The 18,545-nt window shown below is 32.5% G+C and overlaps 1 pseudogene; it reads right to left on the reverse strand.

Annotated features, from left to right (window-relative positions):
* Positions 1-14,370: 14,370 nt before the first annotated feature.
* LOC149564556 (wall-associated receptor kinase 2-like) lies at positions 14,371-18,211 on the reverse strand (annotated as a pseudogene).
* Positions 18,212-18,545: the final 334 nt, after the last annotated feature.

The raw sequence follows: 18,545 nt of genomic DNA on the forward strand, positions 1-18,545 counted from the left end.
CTAATGTTGGTCAACAACTACAATAGAACATTGTTTGGTATTCTTGGAACTTAGATGTTTTTTATCTATGTTGCCATCAATGCCAAAGGGGGTGATCGTTAGAATGAATGCTAATGATACTACATCGGGGGAGTATTCTAAGCATTTCAGAGTATTGACATGTTGCAGTCATGACTATATTTGTCATTGATGTCAACATAGCATGGTTTTTGTAAAGGCTGGCTTAGTAGCAGACAAAGATCTTGATGGTACAGACAATGGTTTGATTTTTTGGTGATACATAGTTATGGACATGTTTGGCACAGTATCATGATGGCATGGTCAAGTTTATATCTAAGGTAAAAGCACAAACCTATGTCACCTTTTATAAAGAAACAGGATATTAGAATGTGACAGTTCAACATTAATGACAAAAAAATCATATTTGTGTTTAACATATGAAGATGTAAATTGATGAAATGTATAGAATTGGATGAATTTTATGCCTATAATTTTTATTTTATTTTTGAGTAAGAATTTATTTATTTTATTTTATTTTGAAGTCCCTTTTTTAACATAAAAAATATAAGTTGTAGTTCCCATCAAACAAGTATATGCAAATCATATCTTTTTTTGTTCTAATTTGAAAGTATTATATAGATGACATGTATAGCTAGTGAAATAATAATAATAATAATATTTTTTTATGTATATTTTCTTTTTTATAAGTATTCAAATTTGACCTTATAAGAATCCAACAGTTTTTTCCTCCCATCAAAACTTCCCTATCAAATCTATACCTTCTTGAAAAAAAATTACATATTCGTGAAAAGGAGACTCTCCTCTAGAGAATTTTTTTATTTTTTATTTTTTTGATATGATTTACTATTTTTTTTCCTTTTTTGAGAGAGCATCTTCTGAAATGTTGAAATATCGACTTATAATATTTTGAGATTATAACATATTATAACTAATCAAAACACTCAAAAATTTATATAATGATGATATTAAATCTGAGATCTATAAAAGGGTATTTTTAGTTTTTGAAAAATATTGAGTTTTGATAGAGAAATGAGATTTGACCAAAACAAGTTTTGGTATCATAAACAGTGACACAAATATGTGCTTTTACCTTAGAGTCTAAGTCCAAAATGTACAAAATTGGTACCTAATTTACAGAGAGTAGTTCAAAGACAGAGTATTGGGGAAGCAATTCTTGATGTTTGTTGGATATAATACATCTAAGATGTAATAAAGAGATGTGCAATCAGGCAGTGACAAAGGATAGTCAGCTAATATTGTCAGCAAGTGCACAAGCCCTAGTATCGCACGTGTGAAGTTTTGTATAGACTGTAAGCCAACAGTGTTATTGTAATTTTAATTAGTTAATTATCTTATTATAATTAATTGGGAAAGCCTCAAAAATGACTCAAGGAATTATTATGAAGATATGGTATAAATTAAATATGTTTTACTTGATTGTAATGGGTGTTCAAGTATTATGATCATTGTATGAAGTACAAAGTGCGAAAAGGAGCAAAGTGCTTACTGAATGCATGTAAGCGATCCAAGGGATTATTGGATGCAAATTTTGTGATCTAGTTACAAGATCAGAAGGAGCAGAGGTCCAATTGTCAGGACAGAAGAAGAAGAAGTACATTTCATTTCTCTTATTCTACAAGGAATAATACAGATATCATTTGGATAGTGGGTTCATTGGTCTTTCCCTTGAAACTATTTGGGTAGTGGGTCCAGTTGTCTTCCATAACTCCTAACAACATTGGAATCTCCTAACAAGGACTTACGTGTACTGAATATATTCATAGACTCCTAATAGGGTCCATCCTCTAACGAGGAACATTTATATTAGTACATCATCTTGTGGGTACCATCCCCACCGGTGTTTTCCCTCTGATAAAGGGTTTCCCCAGTTATCATATTTGGTGTTATTATGTATGAGTATCTTGTTGTGGTTTTAGCTTATATTACTCATATAATTAAATTTGTTTAAGGTTGATATTTTGTGATAATAGTTGGATAACTGATTCACCCCCCCTCTCAGTTATATCAGTGGATTATATATTCTAAAAATGGTTCTCAATGTTTAGTTCCTTTAAATGCACAAACTCTTGTTTTAATGACAAATGACCCTGGCACATTAGGTTAAGGTCCTTGTGTATATAATGTCTCCAATGCTCTCAAATTTAGAGTGGATATATGACCTGATATCCTCTACATGAAGAACATTTTTTGAAACTTGCAAAAATTCTCCTAAGGGATCATCCACTTGGGAAATAAATGGATGCTTCTTGAATACATATCTAGGCCTTTCACTTACATCACAAACAATAAGATTCGTCATCTTGATTGATTCAAATACTTCAAAAACTTTGAAAAATAACTTAATTTCATGAAACTAGGGTACTTTTGAGTTTGCACAATGAAAGTTTTTAAATTTGCCTTTACTCACTATTAATTCACTCTAAATTGCTCCTTACTTCTTTGCACAATTGAATGATACTCAAAATCATGTTCATATCCTTTGAATCTTTCAAATCAAACTTCACATTAATTAAACATCTACCAAAATTTTTTAAACTGCTACTTTATTAACCAACAAACTTATTTGACTTCGTTCTCATTCATTTGTTCACCAAATGACTTGTGCTCTTAACCAAAGCTTCCTTAGTAGCTTTCCTACTTCCTGCTAACTTTGCAACTCTTAACTCAACTTCTAATTTTCATTTCATCTTTTAGATGCTCTATTTTGATAAATAGTGGTTAACTCAAATGGGTTGAATTGCACACTATAGTTGATTTCATTTTTCCTTCAGGTGCATCAAAAAATTATTCATCCAAAATTGTATAAGAACTTTCTAGATTGTTTTCTTTCAAAAATAATTCCTTGATTTCTTCAACATGTTCTTTGAGTGATTTCTTCTGACTGTTAGGGCTATCATTATCATTTCTTCTATCATTTCCATTATTGTTCCTTCTGTAGTTAGGATTCTTGTTGAAATTTCTTCTATCCATTTTGCAAAATCTCACTATATGTCCAAATTTATTACATAACTGATATACAAGTGCATTCCTTCTCTAATTGGTTCCATTATGATTATCTAATGCTCTGCAATTTCTTGCAATGTGTCCAAGGTTGTTACATTTGTAACATACAATCTGGTTCCCTCCTCCATTAGGCCTTTCTTCATCATTAGATTTTCTTTATGATCTCCTCCTTTCATTACTTGCAGGGTTAGTATCCCTAAACAATCTACTATTTGCATTATTACTATCTACTACTTTATGTCTATAGCCATGAAAATTATAATAATAGAAATTAGTGACAGGTTTAAAAGACTCACTTGTGCAATCTCTCTTCATATGACCAAATTAATTGCATGTAAAACATCTACCTATGAATTCATGTCTAGCCTCCTTAGGTGATTCAACTTGCTATGTTTTCTTTGGTTCATCACATTTCTCAGTTATATTAACTTTCTCAACTTCTTTAGATACTTCTATTGATATGCTTGGTTCAATTCTAATTTGATCAGTTTCTTTCATCAATTTGTTTTTGTTTTGATTTCTCTCTAATAAGATATCCAAGACCTCTCTAATCATAAGAAGATCTCTGATAAAATAGTTGTTCGTCAATTTTCTCACTACTAGAATAAAGCTTGTCTAACTATTTCTTAGCCTGGGTTAATTCTCTTTTCCAGTTATACATGCTTTGTTTTAATATAATCTAATTCAGATGTTACTTGAGTTAGATGGGGTCTTAGGTCTACATTCTCAAATTTTAGATCTAGTTCAATCTTATTGTCATCCTTCTTGAGACTCAACTTAAGTTCAACAATTTTTAATTCATGTTTCAAGATCTCATTTTCTTTCTTGGGGTTCCTACTTCATCACTATCAATAGTCTTCTCCTTTGATTCTTTTCTAGATTTTAGGTAGTCAATCTTATCTTTTAGTTTACCAATGTAATATTTTGCATCTTCATACCTTTCTTTTAGATTGTCTCTTTCTTCTATAACAAGATCAATTTTCTCTAGGGCTTCTTCAAGGTTTCTCTTTAACTATTCCATATCCATAGGGATCTTACTCAAGCTGTTAAGTCTCTTCTAAGTAACTTGTCTCTGATACCAATTGTTAGAAATAGATAATACTGAGAGGGGGTAGTGAATTTGTATTCTATAAAAAATTTCCCACAACTAGATATTATTAATTACTTTTCAACATGCATATGAAAGTAAACCAATAATTTTAAATAGTAAATAAAACCATACACAAAGAGAACTCATAACACCATTATTTGTCAACTAAGGAAATCATGGGCAAGGGAAATCCCCAGTTGGGATGGTACCCACAAGACGATCCACTAAATGAAAGAATCTTGTTAAGGATACTGACCTTGTTAGGAGTCTATGAATTACATATAGTGTCTTGCTCCTATTAAAAGCCTCAACCTTGTTAGGATTTGGTATTACAATTACAACTATATGCAAGAAGAGCCCACTACCCTAACATGCAATTATACAATATAGAACCCTTTATACAAAATAAATAGATACAAAAACCTCTTTATCATTGATTGCCTTACTTCACATAGCCTAATCTAATATCATACTTCACATTATAGAATTCTTATATAAATTCACATGTCATGAATATAGTTTGAATATTCATCAAACACTTCACATTCTCATATATCTCATATATCTCATATTTCACATACTTTGCATAGAGTAACTCTTTAATTATATCATTTATTTTCACAAAACTCTTGTAGAGTCAACTTAATGCAAACACATGTTATAATGAGTTAGGGTAAACATATAGGATGTCATCCCCAAAAACTTAAGTAATTATTTCATCACCAAAATAATTCCTTAACACTTTATACCTCGTTTCTTGTTGTACTCTATTCTATTGTGCATACTATATTTACTAGTCTTTAGCTTGTAACTCTATTTATACTATTCCTACTAGCCTATGCCCTTAGTTACATCATCATGACACTCTGATATACCTTCCCTTAAATTTTCAAGTGCCAAATACCTCTATAGCTTTCGCTATACCAAAAATGATCTTTGTGTTGCTAGTAAAAATGTCTAACACTTGGACAATTTTCTATCTCTAATTGTAGAACCTTCAATAGTATATAATGTCCTTTCATCCTAAAATATATATTTCCATAAATGACAATTTTAACTCATCTTACCTATCCATATTTCCAACAACCCATACCATAGTTCAAAAGGTGTAGCATTTGTACTTTTCTTGTCTTGTACTTTGTTCAGGGTATAGACAATAGTACTAACAGCTTCTCTCCAATACTTTTGTGATACATTCTTCTCCACCATCAATGTTCTTGCACAATGCTTTATTGATCTATTTATCCTTTTAGCTATCCCATTCTGAGGAGAGGTTTTTGGTGCTAACATCTATCTTTTAATTCCTCTATCATTGCAAAATGTATTTTACTCATTGGAAATGAATTTACCACCTCTGTTAGATCTCAAACACTTTAGAATCTTTCATTTTTCTTGCTCAACTTTGGCCAAATAGAACTTAAATAATTGAAAGGCATCAGATTTAGATTCAAGAAACATTATAGTCATCATCCTAGAATAGTCATCAACAATAGAATGAAATACTTATCTCCACAATAGCTTTGAACATCATTCTCATTTCATCAAAGTTTCCTCTTAAGATCTCTGATTTAGCTCTAAAGACATTGTCATCTCCTCCATATATGGTCTTTAGTTTTCCCCACATCTTTACACTATCACATTATTTTATATCATCAAACTCAACATAGCTTAGTGCTGAGAAAATCTCCAACATTATCTGATTGTGTTCTTTCTTTCTTTTTTCTTGTTATTTGGCTATTAGTGGAGTAGTCATTACTTTCACATAATCATTTGTCAAATTTTTCCATGCAGGAAATTTCTCCTTGTTCAGCTTTGGTACCTATCTTTTGTGAGTCATCATCTTTAGCTTTAAGTACTTTCAAACTTTCCTCTGTAAGAATTAATGCTCTCATGATACCCATTTTTAGAAATTTTAGAATAACTGGGGGGTGAATCAGTTACTCAAGGTCCTTAAGTACCACTTGAATAATCAAATAGTAAACATTTATTGTTATACTTATTTTGTTTGTAGCTCGATCTCTACTGAATACTGATAAACAAAATTACTACCAGTTCACTATCCTATTATATCAAACTTTGCTAAATGTAAACATGTAAATGAAAAATATCATAAACATTCAACACAAGTTTGACAATAGGATTTTATGTCGAAACCTAATTTGGGAAAAATCACCAGCAACATGTCACCACTTTTTCACTCTTTTGAAGTGAGATCTATTAGGAGCCAACCCTATTAAAGGTTACAATACACACTATTAGATGTGACCTGGTTAGAGGATTTAATCACCCTATTAGGAGTGGCCTTGTCAGAGGTCTTTGATCATTCTATTTAGAATGTTACCTTGCTAAAGGATTTATATAGACTGTTAAATCTTTCAATGGTTGTTAGGTCAACCTTTGATTAAAAGGATTTCAATACAAACTATTTACAATTATTAGATAGAAAATTTTATGGATTTGATCTGTATGGTTTATAACTCACTTTTTTAGGTTTAGATCACTTGTTCAGCTCACATGTTGATTTACTAATAAATCCCCCTTGTCAAATCTATCTCTCACACTTACACTCTACAATCATCCTTGTGCACCTCTATTCCACCTTTCTATATGTGCATATCTATAAGGTTTGGCTCTATACCTTCTTAAATAGATAATTATGGCTTTTCCATTTTTCATGATCATCATGGATCTCACGGTTAATGATCTAGTTCATCAAGTTCAATATATCTATCCATCTTCTTCTTTTCTAGAAACTTCTCTTCCATTGAATTTAATCTTAGATATAATACTTAATCCCAACAGTGAATTTAATGATCTGGTCAGCATCAATATTATCTTCAACACAGTTTCCATAACCCAAGAAATCAACTAAGTCGGTTGGATGATTCTTCTCACACATTCAAAATACTATTACTCGACAATTACAAAATTTTGGCACATGGTCATCACATAATCACTTGGTTGTTGTAAAAATCTTAGCTTAGCATCAACTAGCTTGCTTGGTCAATGTTGATGCTCAGTCAACATTAAATTTTCTTAGCACTTATTGTGGCTTGGTTGTCACTAGCATCACTCAACATTTCTTAGTCTTTTACTCTATTTCTTGGTTAAGCTTTACATCAATGATATAAACAATCACTTTGTCTTATCAAATTCTAACTATTCAAATATCCATTGTATCTTCCTTTTCATAGCTCAACCTTTCCTCTAGGTGCTATTGTTATGAGTAACTCTTCAAATCCTCTTCATCAATCAAAATAGATATGACATTTAGATCGGATAGCAACATGTTTGATTAGTAGATTTGACAGCAATGGCAAAAGAACAACTGTTCCAATTTTAGTTTCCATTGATCAAATTTGAAAATGGGCCTTGGCTTGTAAACCAAGCCAAGGAAGAAACATTAAAAATTTTGAATTTTTACATAACATGATTGTGTTATAAGCACGATCACATTTTAAGAACTAGAAGCATTGCTTCTAGTTCTTCGTAATCACATCGGATTATGAAGAACTATAATATTTGATTCCAGTTCTCCATAACCGCATCAGGTTATGAAGAACTAGAAGATTTTCTTCTAGTTCTCCATAACCCCATCGGGTTATGAAGAACCAAAAGCAATGAAAGTGAGATATATAGAGAAGGCAGTGAAGGTGATGCGAGGGAGGAGTAGAGTTAAAGGGACATATCTCTTACTTCTTTCCCTTGTTACTTCTCATTTCTATTTTTTTAGGTCATTATTTGTAACTTCTATCATGGGTCTAAGAATCTCTTCCCACTCTTTGCCATTAACTAGGTAGGATTTTTTTCTTAATCCTAAGTAATTGGTTAATAATTTCATTCTTAACAGAATTCATAATAAGATTCTCAGTAGCTAGTTTTCTTCTTGATTGCTACAATCTTTTCTCTTGAACTGGACATTTAATAATTAGTTTATATACAATCACAGTTTCTCTTGGCCAATCCTTTAGGCATATGATTGATCCTTTAGATCCACAAAAGAATTGAAATCTATATTTAGTAGAAAAATAGTTTTAGATCCCCAATTTTAAAACGTCATTGCCCAATAAATTTTCAATTTTGAATAGCACCATTTGATAGTTTTCATTAGCACCAAGAACTTGTGAAACAATAAGCATTTTAAGCTGGACATCCCCCATCGTCCTCATAAGATGAAGGCCTAAACTGATTTCTATTTTTTTCTTTATCCAATGATTCTGAAGGGAATAATATTATTACCAACAAATCTAGTTGCCAAGCACATCTTTTCCTTTTGGTTGTGTGGATCAAATTTTAGTATTAAAATCCTCTTGATGTCTTTTTCCCAATGTACATAGGAATTTATAGCCATTGCAATGTGCTATGTGTTATCATCTTTAGTTATTATTTTCAAAGTGTATATAACCACAAAGGCTTTATCATCTTGACAAGCTATAGACTCTAAAAGACCATTAATAATTTGATGCCTTCTATCCAGTGATAATTTGAATGATGGATAGGCAAGATATCCAAGGATAATCATATACAGACCTTTTTTAAATAGACCTTCTCCTACTAAAATCCTATGCAAATAGATGACATTTGAAACATACACCTCATTTTTTGTACTTCTTATGATAGTTTTTGAGTTCCAAGAGTCTTGTACATTGATGAGATCTAATGATCCCTTAGATTGTTGATACTAGGAAGACATAGTTAACATTCACCTTGGTTGTGTGGATTATATTTCAATATCAAAATCCTCTTGATGTCTTTTTCCCAATGTACATGGGAATGTACGACCACTATAATGTGCTATGTCTGATCATCTCCATTTATTATTGTTAAGGTGTAGATAACTACAAAGGTTTTATTGACTTCACAAGCTATAGACTCCAAAATACCACTAACAATTTCCCAATTGGTTTTCTCCCAACTAGACCTCCTTGTCCTTTTATAGTACCTACATGAAAATGGAAATATGAAGTTTAGTGATAAACTCTATAGATACCTTGAAAATAAGGTGCACTAAAACACAACTTAACATGATCTTATAAAAAGACATAGGAAGGATGACAACAAATAAAGAATTATAGTTATTAAAACCCATATCAAACCTTGCTTGATTTAAAAATGCTATTTTTTTCTTGAGTTCATACCTCTTTCCAACTCTACCAATCAGTTCTTGTTCTTTCTCTTATCACTTTGAAGAATTTTGTGAATTAGGATTCGATGGTTGTACAAAATCTTCATGAGAAATCCAAAAGAAATATTTATTTATCATAAATAACAATAGTTAACCCATCCTACATACCCCATTAACATGCATAGTCATAACTATATAATTAAACCCAAATACTTATACAAATATTGTCTACAATGAAAATAAGCTCATGTTTACAAGTGACAAAATGATTGCAACATATGAAATTAATTATACCACATATGATAATGATGGTTGCATTTCCATGCCCTCCAAATTTGGTGGTGGTGGCATATTGATAGGCTCTGATGATTTCTAAGATTGTTGAGATTGGGAAGACCTATTTAACATTCACCTCGGTTACAGTTAACATGTGTTATGCATGTGAGCATATGCCAGATGATGATGATGATGAATACACACCAATATGTACTACTAGCTCAAGTAGTGACAAAAGGTTTTCAATGCACACATGTAGTTAGAAAACTTTTGATGAAGATGGCATCTACAACTAATGGACTATCATGGAAAACTTGTGATGATGATGATACCTCCAACTAGACTAGTATGTCATGGAAATGTTTTGATAAAGATGGTGCCTACATTCACTAGAGCACTTATCATCATGTTTCATTGTTTCAAGATCGACACTAAATTAGCTATCAATGTCGAGCATCAATTTTTATTTCATCTTGGAAAGAAATCCAATAATTTGTCTAGCTATTTGAGAATATTAATATTGCAGGTTTCCTCATTTTTCATGGCAATGCATCCTTAACTTAATTTCAAACCTTGCTTCTTCATATTCTTGACATACACACAAAAACACATAACTAAATATTCCTACATGATAAAAATCAAAGAGATAGTTTAGTAAAATGAATTGATGTACCTTAGATCCTTCACCAAGAAGTCTTTGTCATTTCTTTAGAAGATGATTTATCTTATGGTTCAACAACAAGAATCTCTCTCCTATATCTCAACCTTACATTGTATTGTTAAATTACAATTAGGTGTTCCTTGTAAGGGTCACCATTTTGATGAAGAAAAAATTGAATGATTCCAAGACCCAGAGTATGAGTTCCAAAAGATAAACTTTCCTGGATAGAATTGACATTTGAATCTTTGTATAAAATCCACTATGCATCGTCCCTCTACCACACTCTTTCTTTGTGTAAAATGCATCGTGCATTGTCCCTCCAATCATTTATTTGATGAAATTAATCTATTTTTAGGTAGTTGCTTCATTAATTGGGCCTAATTGGGATTATTAGGCCTCTAAACAATTGACTATACTTTTACGAAGACATAACACAATCACATTATGTCTAGTAAAGTCATATGAAGAATAATGTGATCCTATTCTAGTATCAAAAGAGTACAACCGTGTTTAGGATTTTTTGTAGGCCTGTTCAACTACCCAAAGGCTTGGGTTGATGTTTTCCCTCCTTTTTGTTGGTTTGGACATTTTTTCAACTTGTAAGATCAATTCCCGTTTTTTACTTCATCAAGTTTGCAAATGGTGAAGTGGGTATCTCTAAAATTATCACCATAATCTCACACATTTTCCTACCTTTCTAATCATGTAATATTTTTAATTTTTGGCCAACATTAGCATTATGAAGTGGATTTTTTTCTATATCAATGTCTTGAAAATCCTCTTAGACATATGTCTACCATTTTTTTAATAAATTCTTATCTACCTAACCAAATGGAAAATAAATTATATATTATTTTTCTACACTTGATTCTAGACACTCTTTTTAAAAATGTTTCAATTTTATATTATTTTGATGCAAGTTATGCCCAATGCACAATGCATGAATAGGTACCATAAATTCAGGATGGAGTCACTTCAAAAAATCATAGAAAAATGTATTTTTCATAAAATTATGAAAAAATAGACAACTTCTAGATCTCACTCTTACTTATCATCCTACCAAAGGGTTTTTGTAAATACTAAATATAACTATATGTTTTGTTGAGCACACAGAAACAACTATGTTATATTTTTCAGCAAAAAATAGGAACAACTTTTTGTTGTGGGGTTTGACCCTCTTAATCTTATCCAATATTTACAAAAATTAATATTTTAGAAACTAGATTTAGAGTACTACAATTTTTGTGTTTTACATATTTCCTCATTTTGAGTTCATGACCCTCAAATGGGTCTTCCAAGATCAAGCCTGCCTACTTTTAGAAAAAAATGTGTCCACTTATACCCCCTTTTGCATACCATCTTGGTGCACCTTGTATACATAGTTTCCTTTTTCTTTGTTATGGCATAGATATTGTTTTTATCTTGTAGAGTTGTAGATTCTCTGAAAATTATTTCTTGTCCCTATGCTCTTGCTTTTGTCTAAGGATTTTGCAGGCCAATATAGCAAGCATGTTTGACTTATGCAGTAGTAATGATAGACGAGCCCATGCATTCTTGGATCAACCCCATTACAAAGGAATGAAGAATTTAACAAATTTGAAAAAGATGAAAAATAATTTTAAGAGAAAATTCATACAAATGTGAATAAAATATCTTCATTGGGATCTCCAGGTCACCGTTGCATAGCCACCACAATCACAATGATATCCACTGTAGGCCTGACTGACACTAATATTTCTCATGTATAGCTCTATGTCATTCTTGGTTCCAATGGCTTCCATCACCTTCTCATCGCTAAATGTCACGAAGCCAAATACATGGGATTCAATCTTCCATTTTTGTTATAGTTACAATATTCAAAAATAAAACCTAAATCATAAGATACAATAATAAATTTCTTCAAACACAATAGTCAAATTTAAATTTTGGAAAACTAAAACCCTAGTTATATAATCACATAAGGAATCTTCAATATCATTCTTTAGACATACAATTTGTCTAGATAAAAGTATCTAAAAAGAAAAATATTAATTCATTAGATCTCACAACAACTCTTCAAAATGACCTCTAAAAATAAAATCTATATAAATTAAAACTTTATTCAATAACCCCAAAACTAAAATCATTATATAATTATGTTACGAAACCCTAAATCATAACAACTAAAATTTTAAATTAAATTCATGATTATCTTGGGTTCAGGAACTTAAATGAGATGAAGCTGCCATGAAGGTTTTCGTCATCGGTGGCTCAAGAAAGCTTGTCTATAAAGCAACCAAACTTTTTCGCCTCCAAAAGAATGAAAATAATTTATGCTATCTAATTCAAGGGAACCAATAGAAGCATCATATGAGCTTTCTTAAGAATTATTTACAATCACTATCATAAAATGGAGGATTAGGAAATGAGCCTTGATCTCCTAAAACAAACATTACCTTACAGTTATAGACAAAAAAAAAATAGCACTAACAAAATTTCACCGCTCCTTCCCTTTCATTACAAACCATGAGCAACTATAGTGATGATGAAACATGTGGGCAGGAATGTGGCAAAATTAGAGGTTTTGATAGTGGAAAAACAAACACCTTTTAAATAAATTGTCAAATCACGAGCTTGATAGGTGGAATGCTTATAATAATTTTTTCTTATCTTTGTTCATGGAAAATTAAATAGATTACTAGGAAAAATCTGATTGTCCAATCACATAAAAAAGAAAAATAAAAAGGAAAATAATTTTAATGAAAACCTTATTTCAAACTATAGAATATAACTATGTGAAAGGTTATCAAAGAAAAGATTAATTGAAAAAAAAACTACACAAAAACATAAGTATTGTGGCTAAGGGCAAGGACAAATAAATACTTTTACCTATATAACCTTTGTAAAATAGATGCAACCTATTGCTAATGCAATCCATCTACGAGCACCTTGATCTTCTCCTCACTATTTGCATGAACTCTACTTCAAAATTAGGTAATCACTATCTGCAAGAACTCTGTTTCAAGATTTTAACAAGAACTTCAATCAAAAACTATGATTTACTTATAAACTCCAATTGATAGCATCTTCTTACATTTTCTACTAGGAGTTCCCATAAAAAACTATGATTTACTTATAAACTCCAATTGATAGCATCTTCTTACATTTTCTACTAGGAGTTCTCATAATTTCCTTTGTCTAATTCAAATCATACTTTTCCACCAATCAACACTCCCTTGTTGCTATCATTTTCTTTAGTCCTTGCCAACTTCTTCCAAGTGATTTAGCTCTTTGCTTCTTCTCCAATTGTATTGAAATGAGCAATGGAGTGAGATAAAACAGAATATGGCAGCAAAATTAGGGCAAAACAAAGCATCCCATAGCAGTAAAATCAGATTGAATAGAGTAAAATTACACACTCAAATATACAAATTTATTTAGCACATCACTATAGATTCTTTTACGCACATTTGTAAAAGGAGGCTGGTGTATTTATAGGATTTATACAGCCTCTCGAATTTTCTACAATCAACTACGATAGAGGAATTCTGGAGCTTTCTATGGACTGTTCAAGAGTTTTCTAGAATACATATTAAATGTCCATCTAATGCTATGTGGATAAACATTATTCTAACAAATTGACTACCTACACAAAACTCTTTAGTGACATAACTTGTAGTATGGTCCATTATCGGTTTGAATATAGTTTTCTTCTAACTTTCTCTCTTAAACCATAGTAATTGAGACTTTCATCTGTCTATGATAACTGCTATTGAGAGTTATAAATAAAAGTAGACATTCAAAAACACAAATTTACAATACACGTCAATAAAATAAAAATAACGAAACAGATGCACGACAAGAACCCACGATGTGCCGCTACTGATGGAAGTGATGCTTCTGGTTATGGTTTTGTCTTGCTCCATAACAAAGCAACTATGCCCAGCTTTCTCTTAGAGCTCTTCACCAGCATTATTGGTTTGTTTGTTAAACATCCACTCTACTAAAGACCACGAGATCATATAAACATCACAATCATGTACCATTACTTATTGCACCGTGAAATCTTCTATAGATTTGACTGCTTTATTACATTTTTGAAGTTATGACATGAAACCAACACTTGTAGAGCCATCGATTCATTAACTGAAACGCTCTATAAATTTGACTGCATTATATCATATCTAAGAACTACTAAACAAGATATTTACTATAATGATAAAAAACTACACATCCAACATGCACTAGAAATGCTTTCCTTGCTATGGAGATTAGTTGTAGGGATGTTAAAAGCTCAACCAGGTTTACCCCAAAACTGTATACATCACTTTTATCTGTGAGGTGATACGTTTGGAAGTACTCGGGATCTAAGTAACCCTTTGTGCCCATTATATTAGTGGTGAGATGTGTGTCATTGGAAGCACTAGAAATGAGACAAGAAATACCAAAATCTGCAACTTTGGGAGAGAGTTTCTCATTCAAAAGAATGTTGGATGATTTTACATCTCGATGGAAAATGGGTTGAGATGCACCAGAATGTAAATATGCCAAAGCCTCCCCTATCTTGATTGCAACCTGCAAACATGAAGCCCATGGAAAAGACCCTTCTTTGGAGTGTAAATGTTGAAACAATGTTCCATTCGGAATGAATTCGGATACCAGCAAAGGAAATTTACCTAGGATGCAACACCCTAACAATTTCACTATGTTTTTGTGATTTATTTGCGAGAGAATTGCAACCTCGTTAAGAAACTCATGATCATCCTCTAGATTGAAAGCTTTCTTTGACTTTTTAATGGCCATAAGAGTACCGTCTGATAGAATGCCTTTGAACACAGTTTTGAAGCCGCCACTTCCCAGCTCCATTTCCGTTGAATAATTATTAGAAGCTCTTGCCAGCTCTCTTGTAGAAAACATTCTCAGGCTTTCTCTCCCCACTCTTGAAGCAATAAATTGCTGCAACTGCTGATAATACTTAGCTTACATAACTTTCAAGTTGTGTTTTAGCCACCAGACCAAAATACATGCTGGTAAGAAGACAAACACAATCGAAGAGACGGATCCTGTGCATTTTACCAGACATCAAAATACAATTATACATTGTAGATTATAAATATTTTTAGGCAAACAATAAAAGGAAGTAAATCTAATATTTGTTACCTATGATTGCAGGGAAGGCATCACGATTTGAGCTTGTGGGCATGCATCTTGTCCCATTATGAAAGCCATCTCCCTTGCACATGAACAATTGTAGGAACCTACCAAGTTATGGCATATTCCTCCTGTCTCTTCTCCAATGCATGTATTCATTTTTTTCCTACTACACTCATCTATATCTGAGCATTCATCATCACTATGATTAGAAGTCATCATAATAAGATTTGAGAAATACAACATATTGAACAAAGATCTAAAGTAGATAAATAATAGATTTTTTTAAGAGTAATTCAAATTAGTCAAATTAGGATGCTGTTATCCTTCATACAAACTGTACAGTTGACCAATTTTGAAATAAATCTCAAACATCATAGATTTTTCAAAAAAAATCAGTATTTGATCTTCATAGTTTGTACTCAAAAACAACAAAATATTTGGAAAAAAAAAGTTTGACTTTGTATTGTCCTTAGTGCATTTTGTCTGGAGATTAGTCTGTCCCATCAAATTATGCTATTGCTATCAAGATTCAGTTGTGAAGATTTTGAATTAAACTTATTGATCTATGTTTCATGAGTAATGGTTCATAAGATTCTATTTCTTGTGGGAATGAACATAACACTTAACACTTATTACATTTAGGCAATACTCACTAAGGTATCGGAACTTTCTTGGAGGTTAACCATGGACAAAATTCCATAGTTAAGTGTGACTAAGCCATAGGGATAATGAAATTGGTGACCTCTCAGGAAATTCTGGTGCTTCGCTTCTATGAACATAACCTAGATGCAATAAATGTTGAATGTTTCCTTCATTTCTATGAGAGAGAGTTTTTGTAAATCACTGCTCATAAAACATAGGTCAACAACTTTAATTCAAAAATTGTAGAATCCTAATAACAATAATACAACGACCCAAAAGTTATATCTGTACAATCTGTTCCATTCAAGTAACCATTTCCTTCATATCCAGGAAGACATTTGCAAACATGTCCTTTTCCATAAGGAGAGTCGATGCATTTTGCTTTGGAGGCACAAGAATAAATTGTTGCATTTCTTGCCTAAGTGTACTTGTGGAGGCCGATACCCCAATTAAGGCGGAGACCATAAGAAACATCACTCTTTGTTCTGCAAAAATCGCTTGTTTTATTGCTGAAGGTTGAGGGGTCGAATATGGTGGAGAATCCACACTTGGATTGGTACTTTTTGGTACTAGTATTGAAGATCCGAAAGAAACCTCTGCCTGTGAAATTTATAGAGGACCAATTATTTGGAAGGTTAATTTCACAACAACCATAGCGGCAGTATGGTCGACTACTCTCAGACTCGCATATTGCTACACATCTCACCTCTCCCAAGCCCCCAAAACTGTATGTACCAGATGTATTGCAGCCCACAACTATGAATCTGTTGGAGCTTGAAATGGTGAAAAACCCATCTGAAGGTAAACTAAAGTAGGTTTTCCCTTACATGCGTCTGCATGTCAACGCATAGATATACCACGAGTCTATGACGAGGTACCTTATGTAATCGATCTCCATTACCTTGTATGGATAAGTAGACCCATCTTTATGATTGCCTTTAAGTCTCCCCTCACTATAATTACCTACGTTGGCATAGAAGAATGGAGCCATTGTTTTAGTATCGGTATCTCTCTCGCAACTGATCTGAAAACCAGGCTGTCCGCAACCAGAATTGTTAATCCAAAATGGGTAACTCACTCTCGTTGATCCGCACTTTTCTGGATGGCATTTGGCAGCAATAAATCCCACCAAACAGATACAAGTTATCAAACGGACCATAGTTGCACTGTGTATCAATATTTTCTATTTGAGGGAAAACCATGATTGTGGCTAGGTTCACATTATAAAACTACTTGGCAAATTAACACGACACTTTTTTGAGGTTAGCTTTTCACATGAAAGCAAGTTTTTGTAGAGACTTTGGGATAAGTTTGAACAAAAACTCAATCATAACACAGTAGAATACTCATAGCAGAAAACTCAAGAAAATGAGGGTTGATATTCTAGCCTCAACTATTCCATTTATAGTTGAATTAGTAATAAATGTATAGAGCATTCTAGAGAAAATTTTATTGTGTATTAATGAGAGTAGTTGATATTGGCAGTTGCAAGGATGGCCGCACATGCTTTTGGAATCATCTTGGTCGGTGCCGACCATACTTTTCGGTGGTTGTAATTAATTTACATTGACATCCCCCCTAAATTAATTACAATAGCTATACTAAATATCTACTATCTAAATATCCCCCCATAATCTATATATGATGGGTCCTAGCCTAAAGCCTTGTTAGGTACCCATTTACAATTTGTTATCTCCTAAATAGAATGGTTGGAATTCACAAAAATCCCCCTTGAATGACAACCATGAGACAATTATGTCACTGCTCTTAAGGCCAAAAGATGTCAAAGAGATACAAACTTGGCTTCACTTAAGGCCTTGGTGAATAAATCAACAATCTAGTCCTCTGTCTTGCAATATTGAAGATGAATTACCTATTGTTGGATGAGATGCCTGATATAATGATGATAGACCTCAATATGTTTGGTGTGAGCATGAAACACTGGATTCTTAGACAATGAGATGGCACTTTGATTGTCATAATGAAGTAGAGAAGGTCGTGCATGGCATTGCTTGAGGACTGAGAGGATAGCTCGTAGCCAAGTGATTTCTTTTGTTGCTTCATTTGTCGCAATATATTCAGCTTTTGTAGTGGATAGAGAAATGGTAGACTTACTTTTTACTGCACCAAGAAATGGGACCTGCACCAAGCTAGACAACACAACCTGTAGTGGACTTACGATCATCCGTGCATCCTGCCCAATCAGAATCTGAATAGCCAATAAGGGGAATATCTCCATGAGATGAATAATAGATGCCCATTGTCAAAGTCCCTTTCACATATCTTAGTATTCTTTTAGCTGCTATCCAATGTGGGACTTTAGGTGAACTCAAAAATCTGGAAACCACCCTAACTGCAAAAGAAATATTAGGACAAGTGTGTGTCAAATATACAAGACTACCAACCAATTTCCTATATAAGGTAGGATCAACATCTTCATCTTCCATGTCCTTGCTTAACTTTAATCCTTGAGTAATTGGAGTAGACACACTTTTACAATCTATCATTTGAAACCTCTTCAATAAGTCTAGGGCATGCTTAGCTTGAGAAAGATGAAAACCATCATCCTTTTG

Source organism: Cupressus sempervirens, chromosome 3 (assembly GCF_028749045.1).
Source record: "Cupressus sempervirens isolate cs-2001-9-10 chromosome 3, ASM2874904v1, whole genome shotgun sequence".
Lineage (NCBI taxonomy): Eukaryota > Viridiplantae > Streptophyta > Pinopsida > Cupressales > Cupressaceae > Cupressus > Cupressus sempervirens.